Here is a 16299-nt window from a genome sequence, read left to right as displayed (position 1 = left end):
GACTAGYTATTTATGCTGACATTAGCATCCTCAATTCAGAATATGCACGGGCATAAAATCTACTAACCTAAGGGTAATTTGTGCATGAGACACTCTTCAGCGGAACGTTTTAGCCAACTCTGCTTTTAAGCAAAGGCAGCTCGTTGCTGACAGTCTACTGCTGCATCTCTGTCCGCCCCAACAGGATCGCCACTCGGGGAGAGATCACTTGAGCCGCCGAGAGCACAATCAGCGCGCGGAGCAAAGGAGCCGCTCGCAGCAGGGATCTGCTCTCTTGAGCCACTTCCCGTGTTTTTTCTGGCCTACAGATTAAATTAGCCTTAGTTAACTACAGCTTTAAAACACTACTAGAAAATTCCTCTGACACATCTGTCCTTCTCTAGAGATACTATTTCCAACCTGAACTTAATAGTTTCCCCAAAACCACTGAARCAGCATTCCTGGTTCTGCTCCAGAGTCACCCCAGCTCACCCAGGGTGAGGGGACCTCACAACCAAGCGCTGGAGAAGGCCAGTCTGACCAGGAGGCTCTGCAGCACACATCCAAAGCACTTCATGTTCAATGCAGAAGCAGAGAAATCTCTCCATGATCTGAGAGCATTTGCGCCACTGTGCCCACACCACCCACACAAATCCTATGCATGAACAATGTTTTAGTGGCAGACTCCCTTCACGGGACAATAAATCATTCAGACACCAAAAGTGGCAAAGGATTATCGAGTAGCACACACACACACGATTTCTTCACAACAGGCAATTTTTAACTTGACCAAGACAAATAATGTTCAAATTTTGATGAGCTCTAACACTGCATAAGATTTGTGAGTGAGAGATGAAATTCCCTGCAAAATAAGAATCACATGGGAGTTTAATGATGCCTAGGTTTGGGGCTGGCAAAGGAACAAAATTTACTCCTAGCAGACTTACTACTTTTAATACATTCCAGCTAYGGCATTCTTCTCCTTCAGGCTTGGACACAACAATGTTCTGATATATTAGTGCGGGGATGAAGCCGGCAATGCAAATGAAAAAGGGTCAATAAATCCTCGCTCGGGTCCACGCCAGCCTGAAACACACTGGAGCAAGTSGCCGCAATCCACAAAGCAGACCCACTTCAGCCTTCTGCGTCTGACATCTCATACCAGGGAATAGGTCTAAGCCAAACAGACAAATCCTCCCTGAAAGTCAAAACCTCCCAAGAACTTTTTAGCTTTTCCAATTATCGAGTAGACACAGTGATCAGCAGCGGGAAGAAAACTTCAGGCAGGCAACGCTGCTTAGCACCAGCCCTTCACTAAGCAACCCAAACAAAAACATTATATTCAACACGGTGGCAACAGCAATGAGGTTCACAGGGATGTTACAGGATCGTCTTTGCTGCCCTTATTAAATGCTGGGATTATGCTATTTGAATCCTGCGTCCTAGGAAAGAAACCAATTTAAGTCTCTTATTTTACTGTCAGAAGTCAAAAGGAGATGGCAGGAGCTAACCACACAGGTGGCACAAAAGAAGGTTCAGGGAGCCACTGCGTCCGAACAGACTTTCAAGGTGGCAAGAGAAGTGAAGGACGAGGACTCYGCGATTAATTGTAGCAATATTTCCCACTCTCTGGAAACAGCCCAGCAAGAAGCAGCCATTCTAAGCTGGGAAGCAAGAGCAGAAACAGCCCTCGCACCTTCCAGGACATCGCATGAGGTTAACGGCACTCCCAGCCTCCGCTTCAGCCCCGCTCCGCTCACCTTACTACATCCCAGTCACCGGAGCTCAGTCTGAGCAAAGCAAGCAGCATTTGGCTTTTAACATGAATAACATTAATTTTTTCTTCTTCCTACATCTATTCTTTGTTTTCCTTTCAAATAACATTGTTACAAAGGACGCAAAAGTACTAAAAATAGAGATGTTCAAATAATGTTGACAGTCTGCCTCATAGCCACAAAAGCAAGGCTATTTGCAGTAAAGATTCTGGCTCCATCATTTTAAGATTTAAAACAGATTTTAAATCAAGATGACGTCGGTACATTGCTTTCACCACATGTTAATGAGTTTCACATTTTTCTAGGAAAAAACAAAACAGGTGGGATTGGAAGCAGGGGGAAGGGAAGGTTGGTTTGCTTTCTTGGAAACTTCCAATAGAGAAGGCAATCTATTTTCCAAAGCACGTTTTAATTGACTCTTTGCACAGAAACACCTTCAGGGCTGATCAGCTTCCCCAGATTTCTCCTCGCTCCGTCTGATCTCCYGGGCTTCCTCCCAGCGCCCTGATCTTCCCAAGCTGCATCCACGTGGCCAGTCCGAGTCCCAGCATTTAACATGAAATGCAGTAACTGTGAAGGACAACAGCCTTCGTCTTCAGCTCACTAAAGCAAACTCCTCCTTAAGAGCTAAGAAATGGGAAAGATTTCCCACTAGAACAGATCAGCTGTGGTCTAGCTGGGGTCAGAAAGGGACCGTGAGCCCCAGCAGCAGATCTGCCTGAGTACCTACCGCTCCGTCACCTTGCCAGCAACAGACCCGGCTCTAAAATAGCTCTCGCAGGGGGAGAAATCCTGGAAGAGGAAGCTACAGTTGCAAGTGCCCTGCTTGCGGCTGAACTGTCCCCTGGAAAAGAAGCCCTGGTCCAGAGAAGCACTGAAATCACCRGGATTTAGCTGTGTGCTTAAAGATAAGTACATGCTTAATCACTTTGTTGAAACAGGATGCTCTGCTGGAGCATGGCCAAAGTGAATTAGCTGTGCCAGCCTGGGTTGCATCTGGCCCACAGCAGAGAGTATCAATATTCTAAAATAAAATTTCATGCAGTGTTGATTTCCTAAGATAAAACCTATTTGATCGTTGCTGAAATCCACCCTCACAGTATCCCTGCCCTAAAGAGTGTACTCCCTCAAGCAGCTAACTTTACTGAGATAAGAAAGTCCATTTATATACACCGTAAGAGAGGCTCTCTTTCATAAATCTCAAAAAAATTAGTAACACATGCCTCCTGCGGTAACTGATCGCCAACACTCTCTCAGGAAGGTCACCTAAAACCAAGCCCATTCCCCCCCCCATATGTATTTCTGCAACACTCACAACCACACAAGAACGAACACAGAAAAGTCTCTATCAAGTCCCAGCCACACTTAAGAACGTAAGGGCTTTAAGTTCTGTTCGCCGACGTAAAATGAAATCTTCCTTTTATCATTACTGTGTGCTACTACTGCATGTGAAAAACATTATATGCGAAATGACCACCTGTTCTTCTGACTTTTAATCTGAGCATCCAGGCAACGTGCCCTGTAACCACCGATCCTGCAAGACACGCGTACMAGCCAGTCTCGTGGAAATTTGCGGTTGCCTTTCCAATTCGCTTCAACAGACCATGGAACAGGCCCCGGGCCAAGCACCTGCACCTGCAAGAAATGGCTGATTCTGCCTCCTAGCTCCACCCGGAGAACGTGCCGTAGCAGACGCTCTCCAGAGATAGGAAAACGGTTCTTGTACTACTTTATCTCATCCAGCATTTTGCTGGGATTTGGTACTGTATTTTGTGGTCTATTCTGCAAACCTACCCAGCTGGTGTTTGCCACTGTCTATGAAGGGCAACTTCAGCATCTCAGAATAACTGCTCTCACGTAACTCCATTTAATTCTCTGCCAAMCGTTTATAGCCTACAAGACCTCAGCCATTAAAACAGAGAACGTCGGATTCATTTTTATTCTTCCTTTCTTTTCAAGTAGTTCCTTGTACAATTATTATTTATTTATCGCTACATCTTCCAGTAATAACATACGACCTACAAAGGCATACTAAAAATATGGCTCGCAATTAAATGTTTGTTCAAGGGGAAAAAAATAGCATTCCTTTTAGAAACAACCACCACCTCAAGCAACTGGTGTATCAAAAAAGCTTCCCGAGAAGCACGTGCACTTCTGACCGTATGATGCTCTGTTGTCTCTCCACTTTGTTTCATCTGCTCACTCATTCAAGGTGGGTGCGTTCAGCCCCAACTTCTCTTCAAGCAATCACAGAAACTAGAAACAACATCTTATCTGCCTGCAGTCAGCCCACAATGGCAAATTTTCAAGAGCTTTTTTGCAGAATGACTTTCAAATAATGAATGGGTTTCATTTTAGATGGCTTTAAAATGATCCATCAATTTAAAGAATAACTATCATATTTGTAAAATCCCAGATGGAGGTCAAGGGAAAGAGAATTTTGCTGATGCAGCCTAAGGTTTCAGCATGAAGTAATCCAAGAAACGATCAGGAATTGCAAAAGTCTCTGACAGCAATACCACGCTGTTGGTCCTACATAAGTTTATGCCACAACTCTGCACACACCAACGCACTGTTTTGAACTGCAAGTAATCAAAGCCCTGCCAAGGTCAAGGAAATCTTGATAGTGCCAAGCCATGTTTACGGTGTCTGGCTTTCAATCCAACCAACCTCTACACACGCTTCATTTTCTGTTTTTAGCTTTCCAGTAAAAGGCAATGTTAACGTGTTATTGTTCACATCACAAATTGTTACAGCCTTAGACATTCGGGGCCCACGGCACGACCAAATTAGCTAGAAGCTAGACTTCAGAATTTCCTGATTTTTTGCTATCATACCAAGTCTCCAAACCTCATCAGAGCACAAATCACATGTCATTCCCCAAATGGAACTAGAAATACAAAATCCCTCTCACCGAGGCCTTTCTGATTTCCAAAGATAAACAAATCGAGCAATTCAAAGTTCTTTCAATTCAAAACCCAATCTGATAAGCAGGAAATACTTATTACCTTTCAGCCATCAACCTAATGTTAATGATTTTCACCATGACCTTCTAAACACATGAAACTTAATAAGGTCAACAAGAGGATATCCAAGACAGATCTCTCTCAAGTTTGCCAAGGCAAGTAACAAACCACTTTGCTTCCTTGACTTTGGCAAAATTCCTCCATGCCAATTTACAAGATTTGCTAGCTCACTATTATAGTCATTTTTCAGACATAGAGTAAAACATACTGTATCCCTTATTGGCTGCTTTTTCTTCTTCACTGCATCTCAACTGCAAAGCCAACCCATAGCCAGGATATTATTAGGTTCAGGTTATACGGCCTCATTAAAAGCAAGACAGACGTGGATGTGCGCTGGTTTGACGTATTCACTTCTTTGTGCTTAGATGCCCATTTAGAAATGAACCTGACACAAAGCAGCTCCATATTCAGATGCACAGCAGGAATTCCAAGACAAGCAAGAGCGAGAGCTCTGAGTGGATTTCTATGCATTCAGCAGGAGAGAATCTATGGTGTGGCAGTGCCAGAATTGCACAAATTTAAGGAAATTTTTCAAAATAATAGAACTTCGTTTTCTTGTCTTACCGAACAATTTCTTCCTGCTGTCCACATAAAAATGAATTGTCCCTGAAAGATAATTGCCTCTAAAGGTAAGTTAGGCTCTCAGCCTTGGGAAACATCACCTTGAATGATGGCTACACAATCTCCAGGATGCACTGTAAGAAAAGGGCAACACCATGCCTCACGAAAGAGGTCGCTCAACCCACAAAGCCAGACACAAGACACCCAAACTCCACAAAAGACTCCTCCAACAGCATTTACAAATGATTTCCATTGAAGTGCTTTGTGTTCTGACCTTTTTGGTGGAAAAGCAAAAATTCATGTTGAAGTGGGAAAGTTCTATTCAAAATCCAGATGCCAAATGACTTTGCTGCACATGAGCTATACCACTCCACCGTGCGCTTCAGGAATTATGAATCATCTTTTGGCATCGCCTCCCTCAAAAGCTGTTTCAGAAACACATTCCATGAGACTTCCCGAAGCTCCCCCATGTCGACAGAGGCATGCAGCCACGTGCTGCGACCACCCTGGCAAGTGGCCTCCTGCTAATGAAGCCCCAGCCCTTAACACACATGGCGATCCCCCCCAAAACGGAACCCAGAGGAAGCTCATCGGCCACCTGGCTCCCTCACTGCAGCATCACGGGGTAGCTCAGGCTGYCAGCCCTGCGTTTGGGTCGTGTTGGACTCTGTCTGAAATCAAGTACACTTGGAATCTAATTTCTTTGACTTGAGCACTTTTAAGTTGCTGTAGTACATGAAATTCAATGATGCTCACTAAAGAAACTTCTTTGTTCAATGCTTTCTAAGTAAAACGCATTTAGAGATGGAGCTGAAAAGGAGATGGAAACAAGCTGATGAGGGGGTCAAGCGTGACTTTCCCTTTGGATTTCAGTAATGTTAAACATTTCAGTAAAATGAAAAGAAGAACTTTCTAGGGTTTGGAAAAGGGGCCATACAGCTCAGCTAGGTGACATATACTTGGATCAAAAAGCAGCTTTGCAAGTTGAGCCTCTTTTTCTCAGGGGAGCTGCCTGCCACATGAGAAGGGGAAGAATATTAAAACTCCATGGACAGCTTCAGAGCTTCAGGTCTTGTCCTCTCTGAATCTCACAGGCCTGCAGAAACATAGCTATSATTCATCAAACAGCCCAGCATTCTCACTGAGATCCCTCAGGACTCTCCAAGTCTCATACTACTCGATACCCAGTTCATTAGACCAAAGCATCCTTCAACCCTCATACGACATGGGGCAATATTATCAAGGTTGGTATGAAAAATACAAGGAAGGTATGAGGTAGTGACAAAAAAGTGAAACTTGAGAGAGGCTGAGAAACAAATTTATTACAGCCATCTCTCTGAATATTTTGTCGTTTTCTACAGAAAGATGATGGCTACTTCAAGAAAAACAGATTTCTCCTTTTGATGATTGAATGACTCTTAACTGTGAAAATGTACTATTTGTTAGACAGTGGCATTTTAAACTTTTCCCACTAAGGGAAATAGTTCCATCAGGGGAAAAGCAGGATTTCAGTCTTGGTTACATCAATGGTTAAAAAAANAAAAAAAAAAAAAAAAAAAAAAAAAAAAAAGTCAAACATACTCATGAAAACTGAGAAAGCTTAGAAGGTACCAGAGGGCTCACAGGACCAGGCATCTCTAGCCAGCACTGACTAGCTCTGTCCACTGCTTCAAAGCGGAGCAGCACTTGGATTTTGCCCAAGTGCTGCAATGCAGTCCTCTTAAAACAGCACCCAGATCGCCATCCTCCACATCTTTACCTGTATCTGTCAGTCTCCCTTTCTCACTGATCCAAAACTAGGTCGCTGGCTGGAATCCAAGTCAAATTATCRATACAATTGCCAAGAACAACGGCAGCTCAGCAGTCCGCCCAGGCGAGCCCACGCWGCGGGCTTCGCCCTCTCCCTCCGCGGGAGCCGGCGTGGTGCAGGAGCACCACCGGGACGACGGCGAGCTGTCCTCTCATGGGACTAGCAGCACCAAAGAAACCTCCTTGCCAGTGGCACCAGTTCAGTAGTCAAGCCGTACAACCTCAAGGCATCTCAAATACACGGCTCAATGAAGCAAACATTGTCTCTTGCCATTAGATCTCTAGAAAGATTTAGTTCTCTGGAAACACAATTGAGAACTTTGTTCTTTTTCTTATTTTTCCTGAAGTTGTGATTTTTTTTTTTTTTAATTCAGGGCTAGTATTATTTTACTACAGCTGTCAAACAGGCAATAAGCAAGCCGGGCTTTTTCTTCCTCTTTCTTTCTTTCTTTTTAATGCTTGCTATCTCTCTATTACCTACTTCCTCCCTCCACAAAAATACCCCYGCAAAGCTTGATATTATTGAGTAGCTTTCAACCATGCACCACAGAGCCGTGTATTCTCTGCCTTCATCTGGCCTTTGTTTCTAGGAATGAAATACCAATGTCTTAACAGTGTGACTTCATTTCACTACTTCATTCCAGTACTTGTTCTATTTCTATCCCACTGGGTCAAACTCACCTATTGTGAGACCTCACCGATTTCAATTACATCAGGGATTAATTTGTTCCATTGCGTTGAAGCAGTTAATACAATCCTTGCAGGCTCTAGATTAGAAAAGGCACGATCGAGACCTCCCTCGCAGGCAGTGTGTTTAACAGCAGAGTCTTGATCTTCATTTTGTTCCGTTTTTTTTTTTTTCTTTGTGCCCCTTTGCCCCTCTTTTCACAACCTTCTCCTTCCTTTCTAAATTGCCATTATCAGAACTGGGTGGTCCTTCTGACTTCCACTGTTACTGGCAAAAAGTCGCCTTCCAGCAGCCTCTGCCCAATATTCGCAAGAGAGCCCAACCTACCGAAATAAGGTCAGCAGCATATGATCCCACCTGAAGCCACCAGACACTGCACAAACTTTAGCCAGCGTTTTGCCTTCTGAAGCTCACAGGTGGCATTTGACTGGCGGCTTGCTCAGGTGGCCTCGTTTCCCCCCAGCGCCGCTGCCCCCACTGCTGTTCCCACGTTTCTCTCTAAGCCACTACAGGGACTGACCACCTTGGCTCAAACAGCCTAATCCTGCCTCCTGCCACTTGCAAGAATTTTTGCCACTACAGAAGCAACATGAAAATAACTTTAAGAGAACATTGACAACTGTAATTTGATAGTCTCTAGCAAACACTGACCCTAAAGTAGGACAAAAATGCATTTTTCTTCTGCTTCCTCTTACCGTCCCAACTTGTGCCAAGCTCGTGACATCAAAGAACTAAGTATTTATTTTCATACTGCGTGGGCAGCTGGACTCCTTCAGGAAATCTGGGCACAAGTAAGGACACAAGCAAGTGATGTAAATAATAAGCTGTCCTATGCTGCCCTCCCTTTGGAGTCTCACCTGCCCTGAGTCAGCACAGGAGCTGAGCGCCGGGGATGATTTCTGAGCCATGGAGCGACCGCAGGTCCCACTGTACTCGGACGCTTTCACAGGTGCTCACTGCTGCAACTCAGGCCATTGCTCACAGAGATGAGGCCTCAAGGGGAAAATTAAACTGCATTTTGCAGATGGACAGGCTGAAGCACAACCTCATCAAGTAACTGGTTCTCCATTCTGGGGTCCCCAAGCTGAGACACAAGACACAATAGAGAGTTTTAAAACTTTAACAGTTTTAAAACTGTCCTGTCGTTCCACAGGACACGGGTGATACAGTCTTAACTCAAGTTYGCCTTTTAATCAAGTCATGTCATCTCAGGTAAGAGATACAGAAAAAGGGACACTTAGGGCCTGCACAGCTGCAAAGTAATTTACCTGCACTGGAGTGCAACAACTCTATCCCAAAAGATCCATTCTGTTTTTCCATTAAAAAAAAAAATCAACCACTGCTTGGTTAAAATACTGCASGAAGTACTGCATAGGGAAGAGAGTGATGATTCCAGAATAATAAGGATAAGCATTTCCAAAAGATAGGGAAAAAAATAGAAGACTATGAAAACAGACAACTCACTGAACAGAATTCCCCCTTATTTAGTGAAATACATTAAATTTCCCTGGTGGATTCACAAGGTCGCTTCAGGCTTCCATAGCGTGTGTTTGTGCACCTTGGACTGCAGGAAGCTGCAAAGAGTTAACRTTATAGCTGTCAAACTCGCCAGGCAGATTTTGAATAGTCTAGTTTTCAGGGCTCCAAGTTTGCTCCAGTGCACTAGGTTCTCCAAGATGTACAAAGTCCCCTTTTACAACTGCACTAAATATTTCTTTTCCTTTTTTTTTTTTTTTTTAATCCTGGAAGAAACATAAGAATAAGCTGGACTCAAATCATCCAGCTGCTTATTTAGTTCTGTGCTCACCTTATATCACAACGGAGCAGCACAGGGATATGAGGAAGCCCTGAAGTCCCCTCYGAGTTGTCCCCACCTGCCATCCCTCAGCCAGGCCACCCATTCAAGCCTAGTCTTCTTTGGTGCCAAATGTCGACTGATTAAGACACACCAGTGCCAAACTGGGCTACTCCTAATTCTTCCCTCGGTGTCTATGTCCCCACCACAGTGCCCAGGGCAGGTGCAAGTTGCAGGGACATACGCACCTTGCCTCATACTTTGAGGGCCTAGATCTCGATAGCGTATGACCATGGCAACCCAAACCCAGGTGACTGCTGCAAATCCTCCTGCCCCCGTAGGACCCAAGGCCTCACAGCACTTACATTGCTCTGGGCACAGGTTAGACCCTTCCTACAACGCTAATCAAATCCAGCCTGCGACACACAACCCACAGAGAAAAGGCAGGAGATTTTACCATGACCCTGGAGGGTGTGTTACACTACAGTAGTGAAGGTTTCACGTCAGTCCCAACCTGAAAAAAAAATCAGTTTTCACAAAACCAAGCTTTCCAAAGCATTCCCCTTCAAGGCTGAAATCTCCTACGTTGGTTTCTCCCCAATGGTTGTGTCAGGTTAGAGCTAAGCTCCTAATGTTGCTACCTCACCACAGCTATTTCCAGCACCTGGAAGTTCAAAGGGGGCAAAACAAAACCCACAACAATCCCCACCAGCACCATGTGGGTGGAAATGCTCRCCGTTCAGGAGGAAGCATCAATAGCCATTAACTCACCACATGCTCCTCATTCCCAGCTCACATCAACCGTTTTGGCTTTCATGGCATCACCGATGCACAGCCCTTTCCTGAAAGAACCRCAGTCCACAGCCTTTCTGCACACGGCTGCCACAAGCACCAACACAACGCGATGCACAGCTCAAACCTCTCGGCCTCAGGGCCACAATCACCTCTTAAGAGCATCCAGGGCCCTCTGAGGTCCGTAATTTTGCTGCGATTTCAACCAGTTCCCATCAAACTGGTGGCAGTATTCTTACATCTTCGCATGGGACATGCACTGCTCCAGATTTCTACATCGTTGCACGCTACTGCCACCACTCCTTGCCATGAACACCAAGACTTAAGCAGACCTTCTTCCAAAGTAGTTTCATTCCCGTGACCCTTTCCACCATCACCAAAGCCATCCTTCTCACAGCACCGCTACTGTTCCACCTATGATTTCAACAAGTCGTTGCACAACAGCCACCATCAACATCTGTGATATCCACTGAAACCAGAAATTTAATTCAGAGTAGGGAGGCTTGACCAAAAGTCTTCATTACTCTAAAAAGAGTAAAAAAAAAAAGAAAAAAATTAAGTTGTTTCTTTCTGTTAGGGAGAAAATGCTCCCTCAGAAACCAGCTGCTCAGATATGAAGGAATGGGAATTACTCAACAGACTGCATTTTGCTAGTACTTCCGAGCAGGTAAAGCAGGCATTAAAAAGCAAAACCTCGAGAAGAAAATGTAAATCCTACCCAGTGCAAAACCCTTAGAAGCAACAAGCCTGGTCCCAGACACGGTAGGTCCCTAAGCCCAGCCATGCCCGGGTCTAAGCACGCCTCACCTGCACTGCTGGCCACGAGGAAGCTAAGTGCTGAGCCAGGCCCAGGAACAGCAGCCACTCCTGGCTCCTGGGACGACAACTGAAAAAGCCTCTGCACGACGCTCTGCAAAGGCGAGTGGCGGTGGCCAGGGCGCAGCGGCAGGGCTGCCCCTCCGCTGGCTGTGCGCCTGGCACGCTGCCGGCCAAGGCGCCCCGGCCGAGCGCAGGGCAAAGGCGCTGGTCAGTGGAGCAGAGCGACAGCCGCGCTGTGCTCGCCTCCCTCGCTCCGCCTCGCTCCTCGTGCAGTGACCGAGGGCACGGCATGGCCTGCGGGAATGGGGTTGTGCCAGCAGGTTGCAGGGGAAACCAGGACAGTCCCCACGGCGGGGCGCTGCCTGCGACAAAAGCGACGKTCGCCCCCCTAAAAATACTTCCAAGTAATTTGGTCACTTCCTCACGTGAGACCTGAGGAGCCCAGTTACTGAGAAAACTGCCAGAGCCCCGATTTAAAACCCTCTTCACMTTTCTCTCCCTCCCTCTGGCAGCAGGGACTTCTTCCCAGAGCATATTCCCCAAATCCAAACCTGCCTGGCCATGGTAACAGCCAAGAGGGGAAAACCAAAGCCCGCTACCCCAAGAAGGGGTTCTGAGCCCCCGGAGAATCGTCCCCCCCTTGGGCATTACGACGCAGTGTTAAAGCACCAGCCCATCAAATCTAAAGTCGTTTCTTTGGTTCTTGTGCTCAACGCTTTCTCAGGAGTACAAGTTCCCTGCGTCCAGCGCCGACGGCCGCACAGGGCTGTCAGCTAGGGAGAAGAGACGACCGCAGTTCCTCTCCTGGCTCCCAGACAGCCTGGGAAACGCCTGAAGCGCAGAATTGTTTTTCCTCGTCCCAGCGCACGCATGTGACTGAAAGGAGTCCTGCCCTCCCAGAAGCCAGCCATGGCTCAGGGCATCTTCCTACGTGCCAAGTGGCTGGAGCCCTCCCAATTCGTACAGCACCATCCAGCCACCAGTGAAAGAACGTCCAGGTGGGAGCTCCAAGACGACAAGAGCAAAAGCAAAAGATACAGAAAGTCCAAGAGACACTCGGGAAAATGCCACAACAGTCAGGAGAAGACAGGCGATCACCAGAGACTGATCTCCCCATAAAAGAAATAAACATGTGCAGTGGCAGCACAACAGCAATGGGCTSGTGTTTACACAGGTAGCTCCTTTCATCCCAGTCCCTTGACGTCGTCCAAGGAACACACAGAAATCCTTGCTTCCATTGCAGAAAAGCAACTCCCTCTAGGGTAAATCATGGCAACTGCTGAGCAGCGCACAGCAGTTTTGGGCAGGATTTTCAGAACACCTTTTTCCATTGAAGTTGCAAAGAAAATACAAACAGGAGCTACTGCCCAAGGAGATTAGCCACGAGCAGCAATGTCATGTAAAAGGTGGCTTCTCTAAAAGCACATAGATCCCTACTCCACTGATTTACTAGAGACGTCTGGAGACCTTATCAAATGATCCTGTGCCACTTTTCCTCTACCCAGTTTCCCCTCTGGAAACCTTTCACTAAACTCAGCCCAATCTTGCTCCTGATTAGTCTGGAAAGATAACAAAATCAGGGCCCTACACAGGAAAGCTTCCAGGTGGAAAGGAACCTGCTCAAGCGTCGATGCTCAGCCATGCCATGATCTGCCAATATTTACATAGTGCTGGAATCTAGGAAAATGGCTGTGAGCAAGGACGGGAAGATTCATCTGGAGGCAGCTGAGGGGATTTTCTAAAATTGCAGGAGTCATTTCACTATGATGCTAATTCACACTCATGTTGTTGATATCTCACTTGTGCCTTTCCTTCATTCCCATAAGCCTGCCTCCAATATTGATTTTTTTCATGCATGCTTCTAGAATTGGCAGAGATCGACAGTAAGAGACACAAAATCCTTTCCACTTGCACCCTTCCTTCTCTACATTTAAGTTTGTCTTCTACAGACAACTGAACATTTTGTTTACTCCCACAAGTAGATCCACTGTCTCCAGTAGCACTACTCTGAATGGAAATTTTTGCAGGTTTGGGCAAAGGATTAGATCTGTTTTATGTCTGTATAACTACCAAAACATTATCAGAAATTGGTAAACACATAGCAACCTCAGTAGCTCTGTGTTCCCTGAATACAAGCCTGCTATCTCCTGGGCAGCACTCTCTCCTTCAGGGAGGAATTACAGCTCTTCCGTGGAGCRTCTCATTGGTGACACCCAGCACGATGGCAAAACTCTCTGGAAACACCAGCCCAGGTGGGAGCAGCAGGAACCAGCGAGGACACCACATGTCCGCGTGTCCCATGGTTTCCACACGCACCCCTCTAAGAGGAACAGTTAGCACCAGCATGGGTTCAAGGGCTGAGGAAGAACCGAATCCCTACACCACGACCCATCGAGACTTCTGAGGGTACAGCCACGCAGCACGCTACGGTGCCTCCTTCCTCCTGATCTAATTAAATACAGCATATTACAGCATGCTCTGTAAGGCCGTGCTTGGCTGACACGGGGAAGCGCTACAGGTGGCCACGGGCCAACCTCCTCCAATTGCCAAACTAATACAAAGCTTTAGTGCCAAAATAGATTCTTCCCACTTCGTCAGCAGTGAGGAATAATGGTAAAAGGTGCCTTTCCTCATTGCCTCCTCACGGTTGTTTCCTCCTTGGCCTGGTCCTTACAGGGACCGTTTCCATTTGATTCCTGGTACAGTCAGTACCAGCAGATGCTTTCACCCAAACCCAGAAATCTAAGACCATTAAACAACTGAGCAAAAAGAAAGGCAGAGCAAAGCCCTCGGGAAAGCGAAAGGAAAGGAGCTGTATACAAATAAGTTCTCCGCAAACCTCAAACTAAGATTCACAGAGACGGCGACTTCTACACAGCTCGAAAAGCCCAATAAAATACCAACCACAATCTAGCGTTTCTTTTTCTCCTTCCAATTCTCACTCACCAGTGATGCTGGCAACATATTAGGACATATTTCCTATCCTTGCTCTTTTCCCACCAACTCCAAATCACCTATCAAGCAAATCCTGACTTTAGATATTGTTGGAAGAGGGAAGGATGTGAAAGTTGTTTCCAAAAAAACAAAGTACAGAGCTGKGTTAAAAAACAAATTACACAGCAGGAGACATAAGATTGCTCTGCCCTGTCCATTCAGCGGCCCAGAGATGCTCATTGCTAGTGTGCCACAAGAAAGGCTTAGGTTTGGAAATAGCTTTTTTGGGAAAACTAGGAAATTAGTTCAAGGAAAAAATAGAAAAAYTAGGTGTTTCTGGAAATAGCTTCAGAGGCTCGTGAGCAGGAGAAAGCGGGGGGGATTAGTCTCCTGCATCATGATGCAGCAGAAAATCACCTCCAAAGACTGAGTCCCTAGSAGCTCTCTAAAGCCAGTGGTACTCAGAGGAGGCAAAGTCCTGTGGTGACACAGACTGAAGGAAGAGCAGACAGGGTGACAAGTGGAGCAGGCCATCAATTTACTTAAAAAAAGGAAACAAATTGTAATTTATGAAAACCAGYCCTTAGCATCATGTAGCCAGCCGTTCAGTGGCAGCCCTCAGGCGGGGAGATGAGCACCTCCGTGCTCTTCAAAGAGCTTTTCACCCTCTCAGTCGCATGCTCTGCCAGCAGCTGACAAGTTTCCTTTTCCTTTCCCCTACGGTAACGCGACCAAGCAGCTAGAACATAAATACCTGTCCTGTATAGTCCTCTGCCAGCATACATGGGAAATATCTTTATCTACAAGAGTCTTGCAAGCTATTYCTGGAACAGAGTTTTCCAGAGATGATTTTGATCAGTAATTCACTTATTTGAAAYATAAGATGCAAAATTTCCTCCATCTCTGCAAGGGAGATATTTTCTTTTGATCTTTCTGTATGCTTTGCTTGCTTTGCACAAGCTATTTTGTGAAATCTAATGTGTGATGGTGCTTTTTAGACTGGTCTCTGAACCCCAGTGTATCACCACGGTAACCYTGTTGAAGTAGAAGATGGATAGAGCCAATTTCCATTTAAGAATATGTTACTTAAACTCTTCAAATCAACTCACCTGTGAAGACCCACTTACATTTAGCAAAACTCAGCTGAGCTGATCATTAACAACAACCTTCTCCATTTAAGATCATTTCTGCAGCACAGCCCTACCTGAAACTCTGCTCTGYGCTGAGAAGAGCCACAGAGGATGTAACGTTAGATTAGACAGTGCTGCACTCGGCAGAGCTTCCAGGAACGAGCGGAGGAGAGTGGAATTGCATGCTCAAAGCGTTCCCAACATAAGCCCAGGCTTTTCAAAAACGACCTAGAAGTTCACATCTCGCTAACAAGGTGTATGACCAGCTCCAAAAGCTTCAGGTTTAACAAGAGATGTGAAACATCTCGGTTTCAATATCAGCACCTAAGATTTTCTTCGTTGGCCGACTATTGTAAAGTCTACGTTGGAAGCTTGGGGAAAGCCCGCCAAACCCCTTCCTCGCTCGTCCTGCAAAGCGAGGAAGGAGGCAGAGGTGAGCACCAAGCACCACGGGGGATGCTCGYATCCAGTCCAGAGGAGAGACCCCAGGGAGCGACCGCGGCCGGGCCTGGGCGCCGCACAGACGGCCGAGGGGGTCGTCACGGCCGTCCCCGGAGGCAACTGCTGCCGGCGACGCCAGCAGCAGGCTCAGCACCCGCCGGCACCGTCCCGGAAAAGAGGAAAAGCAGCTCCGGAGCGGTAACTTCGCGCTGCGTGTCTCACTGCCGCCGTAGCCGATAACAAAACGGCTGAGCGTATGTTTGGCCCTTCCCGCTTCCCTGTAAAATTCCTGCCGGCCCGGCACGCTCCCCTTCGGACCGAGGGCCGCGGAGCGCTTCAGCGCTGCCCGCGCCCGCTCGCAGACGCAAGCGGCGGCGCCTGCGGCCGATAAACCCTGCTTAAACYAATTATCCTCCGACGCAAACGCAAGCCTGCTGCCTCGGGAAAACGGGATGCACGAGCATTTTCACTCTGACGTGTCCGCTCTGCTCCATGCAGCGCCAGGAGAACACATCAGCCATCAAGAGCGAGCAATACAAAAATAAATAAA

The 16299-nt window shown here is 46.5% G+C and overlaps 1 protein-coding gene across 3 annotated transcripts in view; it reads right to left on the bottom strand.

Moving 5' to 3' along the window:
* FGF18 (fibroblast growth factor 18) overlaps nt 1–16299 on the bottom strand; it is an 87813-nt gene that overhangs the window by 46716 nt on the left and 24798 nt on the right. The window lies entirely within an intron of this gene.

Source organism: Rhea americana, unplaced genomic scaffold (assembly GCF_003343005.1).
Source record: "Rhea americana isolate MKP2758 unplaced genomic scaffold, rheAme1 scaffold_318, whole genome shotgun sequence".
Taxonomy (NCBI): Eukaryota; Metazoa; Chordata; class Aves; order Rheiformes; family Rheidae; genus Rhea; species Rhea americana.
Note: the sequence above shows the minus strand (reverse complement) of the source record. Positions and strands in the feature narration are given on the sequence as shown.